Genomic DNA, 9029 nt, shown 5'->3' on the forward strand with positions numbered 1-9029 from the left:
TCTATTTATTTATTTTTTTGGATGGTAGCTGCAGTGAAACACATTTTTACCTCTTTCATCGAGTGCAGATCATTCTTTCACAAACTCTCCATCAAGTGAATGCCCTCTTCTGACTACAACCCCATGACCAACCCACCCCCCAAGCCTGATGCCTCTCTCCTTCTTTGCCCTCTATCCCAACAACCACTATGATGATGAGGATGAAAACGACACTGAAGATAACTATGAATCCGAATATGGATCAGTCACCTCTGGGGCCAGCATTAAAGGTAGCTCTGAGGGCACCGCCATCATAGGGGATCTGTGATCCCCTCTCTTTAAATTCCATCAGATTTGGTTCGAGTCCAATAAGATTTCTTTACTCTAAGGCCTCCTAGATTGCTAGTTCTAGGGCATGGTCTTTCCCCATGACCAAAATTTTTTTATGATCATTTCTCGAAGATGATGTCCTAACCATACACCCAATCCCAGCTCTTTGAGAAGCTCCACAACCTCCATAAGAAGTTCCGTGTAATGTCCAGCCGCATCACCTGTGGCCAAGACCCTTCCTGCCTTGCTCCCAACATCACAGATTCACGATTTTAGTTAGACTAGTCTCAAATCCATAACCTATTTCCAAAATTAACCAAACTATGTCTGAGCCTTAAATCGAACTTAATTACAGGGTTTGAATGGGCTCATTCTCAAGGCGTGCTTGGGCCAAACCAAAGGTATATTTGATCTTGGCCTAGAAATCAAATAGGCTCTATATCTTAGTGCAAATCTAGTCCAAATTTTTTTGGGCCTAGTCTGGAGCCAATCTGAATTCAATCAAGCCCGAGCCTAATTCTAGCCCTAACCGTTTGATTGAAAAATTATTATGGTAGACTTTGGACTACATATGCTAGAATTTAAATGGATGCCCTAAACTATGATGAGACCATTTTTTTGAGTGAGCTAAACAACATACCTTGATTCCCACTGTCCTATTTCATTTAGAATACTACACATTTTAATGGCATCGCTGTAATCTTGTACATGTTTGTTTTATTGAGGTTTCATATAGGCATCAAGGGATTTAGAAAAAGCCACAAATTTCAATCACTAATATTTAGATCCTAATGAGAGAGTTCTACATGATTCTATAAAACTAATATTCCTATGGAGAGAATAAAATACAACAGAAGGTAATTTCTGACATTGCAACATGTATGGCCTATGTAGCCAACTTTGCAATGGGATAGAGAAGGCAGCCGAAAGTTGATAATTCTCATAGATTAAGACGCTTTAGAAGAGAAGAAAAATATCTCAAACTAGATAATAAAGAAGTCGGAGGCAATAAGTGAAATCGAAGATGGATAGAAAGAGGCCAAGCGATAGTGAGGAGAGAAAATGAAAGATGTAAAGCTGAAGAGAAATGCGGTGGAAAGGGACCGTAGATTTATCAACAATAAAGAACTTTAGGTATTAATCTATCGAGAAACAAAGGATCTATAAATCTAACAATGAACTTGGGATATGTTGATTCATTAGAAAATAAAGGATTTGTGAGAAAATAGAATGGATCCACTGAAAAATAGAAGATCTTTGGATGTTGATTCACTAAAAAATAGGTATCGATGGACAGGCAACAGGAATCTTTAAAACTTCTAAATATGAACTATAATTATAGCAGAGCTAGAAAAGATAACGGTGGCAGATCACATGATCAATTTGGCTTTGTACGTTAAAATATTTACAAAAGAAAAAAAAATCAGAGAAAAAGAGAGAGAAAAGATACTATATATTTCTATCCCATCACATTTAATACATCTCATGAGTTTTATTTGCTATAGACTCCATATAAGAAAAATATTATGGGCTAATACAGAATTGCACCAACGAAAGAAAGTATTACGGATGGATATAGGATTATCTTAATAGAAAATATATATCTGCATGGATTTTCTGCTGTGCATCGCACCATGCGATGCATAACGTACCCCATCCATCGTACGATGAATGACCATGTACGGCCACATGCCATGAGCGTGAATCCACACGTGATTATCCATTGCACGATGAACGATGTGCTGGGCACCGCTTCATACGTTGCATAGCAGAGAACCCGAGCTATATATATATATATATATATATATATATAAAAGCTGGTATAGGTTATCCTGCGATGCGTAAAATTATGCTAATAAGAACCCACGACTTTTTCCGCAGAAGTTCCTACTGAACCCCATCGGCTCTACTTCCGGTACTGTTCTTCTCCCCGTCCATCTTCTCTCCATTGCACATAGGATGTGTGGATGTTTCCTCCTCCTTAGCTCCATTCTTCTCCTCCCTCTCCACAATTTCCTCAATACTGTCCTGAGCATGTTTGGATGCTTCCTCCTCCCTGGCTTTGGTCATCGCCTGGATCAAATTCTCAAGACACGAGCCTGCATCCTTGTCCACAGACTTCCGCATCAGGTAATCCGCCACATCCGCCGGGGTAATCTTCACCTGCTCAATCAGGTCCCGAATGGTATCGAATAGAGGGTGCGAGTCAACGTCCAAATAGTTCTTGGCCAGCACCTTGAATGCCTCGAAGCAGCAGTACGACATCTCGATGCGCTTGTCCATCCGTCCCCTCCTGATCAACGCCGGATCCAGCTTCTCTATGTGGTTGGTCGTGAACACGATCAGCCTCTCGCCACCACAGGCCGACCAGAGCCCGTCGATGATGTTGAGAAGCCCGGATAGAGTCACCTTGCTCTCCTCCTTCTCTTCTGGGCCTGGCGGCAGATTCTTCTTCTCTTCGCTCTTATCTTCCTCCTTCTTGCTTTTCTGCTTCCTCTTCCCGGTGAGATCCAGCGAGCAGTCGATGTCCTCGATGACTATGATGGACTTGCTCGTCGTCTCGATGAAGAGCTTCCGCAGCTCGACGTTGTTCTTGACGGTCGTCAGCTCCAGGTCGTAAACGTCGTAATCCAGGAAATTAGCGATCGCAGAGATCATCGAGGACTTGCCGGTGCCGGGCGGGCCGTAGAGGAGGTATCCCCTCTTCCAGGCCTTGCCGATCTTGGTGTAGTAGTCCTTCCCCTTGCGGAACGCGTCGAGATCTTTCACGATCTCCAGCTTCTTCCCGGGGTCCATGGCGAGGGTGTCGAAGCTGGACGGGTGCTCGAACGCCACATGGCTCCACACCGTGCTCTTGTAGCCATACCAGTTGCTGCTGGGGTTGTTGCAGTACAGCTTCCGCCGCCGGTTCCGGATACCGGCCTCGCGCCCCTCTTTCAATACGTGGGTGAGATAGGAATCGAGGACGAGCTGGCGGTTACTTTTGTGGAAGGTGAGCCGGTAGGACCTCTTCTCTTCTTGAGTGGGGTACAAGAGTACCTGGGCCTGACGGGTGGTCGTGGAGGAGGACCACCAAAACGTGGTGCCCTCGAATTCGTCGGTGACCGCCTCATGGTCGTCCATGCTGAGGACTAGTTTGGTGCTGTCCTTGCCGAGATCGGCCTTGAGCTTGTGGGCGCGCTGCGAGCAAGAGGCGCTGAGATAGGCCTCGACGGCGGCGTAGGCCTCGCTGCGCTTCATGCGCTCGCCGGTGTACTCTGGGATTTCGATCTGGACGTAGGGGTAGATGAAGGATGTGAGCTTGCGGATGTATTTGATGAGGATGGTTTCAGGGTGGAAGGGGAAGTATTGGCGGATGACCGCCCGAGGAACATGAGGCCGGCGAGGAGGGAGCCCACGCTTGCCCATTGCTCACCCATCTCTGTCCCAATCTCTTCTCTGGACTGGGAGTCTGGGACGAAGCCGATTGGGTATTTATAGTGGTGTGAAAAGGGGCGATCGGGTTGTATCTTTCGTGCCAAAGAACGATTCATTTTGTTTTTCTTAAGTCAACCGTTGGATCATGCCTAGCGCAGCTCTCAAAGCACTCGAACTTCCTTTTCATCCAACGGTGTACATCATAGAAAAATCATAAATCATACCTTCGCGCCAAAGATACAACCCGAACCTCCATTAACCACACAGTTTGAGTGGCTGTTGACTTCACTTGCTTAACCACGAAGAAACTTCGTCTGCGTGGGGGAAGTTATACCTTTCACCGTGCGTATCTCGTGACCCTGTACCACACCAATCACCTTAAATCGCTTCATCTCCTTTACCTGGACTTCAATCATCATCCATACGATGTACGATCACATTGATGTATACGATAGAAGATATTATTTCTTACTATACTATAAAATTTAAAAAAATATATACAAAAAAATTATTATAATCATTAATACAAAATAATAAATTTTAAATAAATACTATAGTTATTGATTAATATCTATCATAATATTTAAAAAAATATATATTATAATTTTAGTACAAGATCGTATCAATGAAAGTGTAGTCAAGAAGATCGAGATCAAGTACTTATCCATATAAACACTTGGGATGTGCCACTAAAATTCACCGTATATTTCTTTTTTTATCAATCTTGAAATGGTAGATCTTTGGAAATCCAGAGGAAAGCACCTCCTTTCACATATACTATTATTTCGCATATAAGATCTCACACATCCTATCTATTGATATAAGGTCTTGTTGGATGTCATCAAGAGATAGATACTTTCTAATCTTGACCTAAATAAAAAGAGACAAAATCCTGGAACTCCTAGGCTCTTTCCCCCATTTCCTCTCCATCTCAAATTATCCCTCAATTACCTTGATTGCCTAGCCACCAAAGGTTTCCTTTCGACCATCACCCCTTAGCTCAAGCTTGGAGCCTATCATTGCCAAAATTCCAAAATATTTGTCTGAGTTGATTATAAGTATATAAAAATATAATGATAAGCAGAAGTTATAGTTATACTGAAACATTAAATATTATATTAATATTTGTTTGAGATAATTGTTTTACAAAAAACTGCTATTATATTAAAATTTGGATGGTATCTTGCTACATGAGTTTTTTTTAGGCAAAAATATAATTACAATCAAAACTTTCTTTATGCAAAATACTCTATTTTTTCATCTTAGTTGAAAAGAGTGCTGAAATCTTAACTCCTAGCTATTTTCCTTCTCCTACCTAATCCTTGCTCAAGATGAAAAAAAAAGCAGACAAAGGTGAAAAAGATTATTGGCATTGGTGAGAAAAATTAAACAAATTCAATGGAAACTATATTTTTCATTTTGTGTCATCTAATTTGACTTTATTGTATAGAAATATACGAGTTAAATAATTTGATAAATATAATAGCTAAAAATTCCAAAATCTGATATTAATTTTATTTTGTTCATTGGCCTACCTATCTTTATAACAAAATAATAGTCACATACTAATAATTTATTTAAATAGTCATTACTAAAATAAGTGGTTCATCTTTGAAACGACTGAAATGGGGTTTCTGTTTTTCTTAGAGGGTAATACGAGGATCCTATTGCATATTGAATTAGTAAATCTGTTCAAATTCCGCAAGGCCTAATATTCAATTAGCGATAAATATTTTTGCCTTTAATGCCATCAATCGGTAGTTGCAATGGAGCTCGGATGCCAAGACGCCTAGTAAGGTAAATATTAATTTTTTTTAATATATTTCATAAAATAAAAAACGTAATCCAAGAGCATATTCGTCGTACGTATGTTTTTTTATTAAAATATAAATAAGAAATTTAGGAGTGCGTTTCTTATGGATACATTAAGTTCCCAAAAAAAAAAAAAAAAATCAATCCTGAAATTCTGGGATGTGCTTTTATCAATTGAATTTCTATTTCTCATTATTGACGACCTCAAAATGGTACCATCAAAAGAGGGATGTACAAAAATTTTATTATTAAAATTTTAAGATGGATGAAGAGACAATAAATTGAAATCGAATCGGATACAGATCGGATATAAATGTATTCATATCCATATTTATTTTATCTGATGGGTATAAATATAGATACAGATATTATTCAAATTTAAAAATTTATATTTATATTTATTTTAAATAGATACGTATATTATTTGAATATGAAAAATATAGTTATAATTATGGATATAATTAAGATAATTAAATTTTATGACTATAAAATTAAAAAAATTACTAAATAGATAATAAATCAAGTTAATAATATTGTTATGCGACTATGTATTTTTTATTAAATATTAATAAATATTATATAAAATTATATAGGATTATATATAGATTTGGATACAGATTGGATAGTTATCTATTCATAATTATATTTATTTTTTTAATAAATATATATATAGATATAAATATTAATTAAATTTTTAAATTTTTATTTTTATTTAAATTAATTTAAATAAAAAATAAATTTGAATAGATAACATGCATATCATTTTCATCCTTGAGAGATAGGGCGGCCGCGTCGCCGAGGTATTTATGTGGAGATTCAAAGGCCACAGCTGCCCTGTCCCTCCGTAAATACAAGTCTCCTTTGGCATACACGTAAAGATGCCGAGTCCAGAAACAGCGTCTGATGAGAACAGATACTAGCACTTGATCTACCGACCACTTGCTCCTTTGCAAGTTTTTGGACTACCGACCACTTGCTCCTTTGCAAGTTTTTGGACTACACAAAAATTCTAATTGAAATTGACAGGAAGGCCAACTAGATTGTATTGTCTGTGGACTAATTGGAGGAAGAAGAACAAGTACGACTTGTGTTGCGGCCTTTCTTCAGTTGAGATTGTCGATTTGGAGCCGATTAAATACCGTAGCACTTGATCTACCGACCACTTGCTCCTTTGCAAGTCTTTGGACTACATAAAAATTCCAATTAAAATTGACAGGAAGGCCAACTAAATTGTATTGTCTGTAGACTAATAGGAGGAAGAAGAATAAGCACCACTTGTGTTGCGGCCTTTCTTCGGTTGAGATAGTTGGTTTGAAGCCGATTAAGTATTGTAGCACTTGATCTACCGTCCACTTGGTCCTTTGCAAGTCTTTGGACTACACAAAATTCCAATTGAAATTAATAGGAAGGTGACTAGATTGTATTGTCTGTGGACTAATTGGCGGAAGAAGAACAAGCACGACTTGTGTTGCAGCCTTTCTTCGATTGAGATAGTCGGTTTGGAGCCGATTAGGTATCATACTTGGGTGCATCACAGTTGGAGTATCAGAAGATGATGTGTCAAGGATTTCCTTCCCATATTCTTTCCATCCGTATCACGTCTCAGTATGCGATAGTGCGTTGCCTTTTGTATTTTGTGATTTGTTCATGGGCAGAATCTGCTTATCACAGCCAGGTTGGTGATATTCTCGAAGTTCCCGGCGACATGCCAACAGTACATTTATATTCATGTTAATAATGGAAAGCACGGAATCAAGTCTTTGATTGTGAGATTCAATTATTTTTGTGCTCGAACTTTTTATATTAGATGTTTGTCGCATGCACGGTGCGCTGAAAAACGGCTTGCAGATATCGGAAAAGATGGTACGAACTAATTAGGTTTTATTTGCACAGCTCTCTCATCTCATAATCATTTTAAATTTAATTTATGTTGCGGCTAACTCTCCATCATCTATCATCAAAAATAAAAATTTATAAGACAGTATCCACATGGATCGAATTGATATTCGATAGAGATCCTTCGATACTTAAGTCAAAGAAGAAAGTTGGTGAACAGTAATTTTTGAATATAGAAAGTACCAAAGTTCTGACTCCGAGCTCGCTTACCCGTACTGCTCACTTATCTCCTTTTTATAGATTATTCTGGTGTAACTGTCGAGCACGTGATCCCACTTTTTATGGTGCTAAATTATTGGATCATAAATATAAAATTAATGGGGCATTAATTCTCCTTAATAGCCGTGACACGTAGTTGATAACCATTTGTGATGATTATGGTATGTTGAGCAGATTAGCCAGCCATATGTTGGTAGAACCGACTATATGTCGGTCGACTCTATGAGTGACCGTTGGTTAGTAGTTCTGTTATGCCGACGGTCTAAATCGTTTACTATCGATCAGTAGTAGTCGAATCATTAGTCGGTCAGTTGATATTAGTCGGTCAGCCGACAATAAGTCAGTGCAGTTCACTCAGTCGGTCGATGAAGAGTCGGAACCACATGATCAGTCGATGCACAATCGGAGTCGTGACGATCAAAATCGGGGTCGGTCGGTTTACCCCAACAGTTGCCTCCCACTCCCAAGTCCAAGGTGAACCGACGTATATATTGTCACGTAGTTCATCATATTGGATGAAGAAAGTTATTTCTGTCACATTGAACCTCGATTTTGATGCTGCTTTCTCCGAGATATAGGTGATCGGCTGCTTTGTCGTTTGGTGGGTACAGTCATTTTTAAACTGTCATACTGAACGGATAATTTGGTATCAATTGTTAGTATCAAACGTCGTTTTGGGAAGTCGATTCGGCATCGAACGATATGATTCTGATAAGTAGATTTGTGCCACGTGTCTGAATGTTATTGGGTCGGATCTGTTTACGCAGATTAGGATGACGTGGCTCGATCTGAGGTAGATGCATCGAACCATCTAATTAATGGTCGGTCCAGATATTGCCACGTATCATCATCTGATAAATCTTCGATTCGATCGTCTTTATCTCGGCTATTGAGGGATCCTATATATATAGGATCGTTCTCAACCAAACTTCTACTTTTCATTTTATCTTTCTTGATACTGAAACTCTGCCGGATGGTCGCCCCAGCGTCTGAAGTTGTTATTCCCATCTTTTTCAGATCAAATTCTTGTCACTCCTTGAGTCCCTTTTCCTTTAGAATCTCCGCCTTCTTTAGAGTTTTGTCTCTTATGGCTAGGACTTCTCCTTCTCGGGACAGTCGGTCGGAGAATCCGACTGATGAATCCCAATCGGCTCCGAAGGTGGAGGTTTCTTCACTTTCAAAGCTAAATGTCGAGCGACTCCGAAAATAGTATTGTATCCCAAAGCAGTTTCAGCTTTTCGCCCCTGGAGTCGATGGTCGGGTGAATATCCCTCCTTCGGGCCAAGTGGCATTCTATGTCGAAGATCTTCAGACGAGTCTTCGATTTTTGATTTTAAAATTTGTCTGTAATATTTTGAATTACTACGGACTTTGTT

At 39.2% G+C, this 9029-nt stretch overlaps 1 pseudogene; it reads right to left on the bottom strand.

Annotated features, from left to right (window-relative positions):
• Window positions 1–1744: 1744 nt before the first annotated feature.
• Window positions 1745–3743, bottom strand: LOC140855699 (AAA-ATPase ASD, mitochondrial-like; annotated as a pseudogene).
• Window positions 3744–9029: the final 5286 nt, after the last annotated feature.

The sequence above is a fragment of the Elaeis guineensis genome, chromosome 2, assembly GCF_000442705.2.
Source record: "Elaeis guineensis isolate ETL-2024a chromosome 2, EG11, whole genome shotgun sequence".
Classification (NCBI taxonomy): domain Eukaryota; kingdom Viridiplantae; phylum Streptophyta; class Magnoliopsida; order Arecales; family Arecaceae; genus Elaeis; species Elaeis guineensis.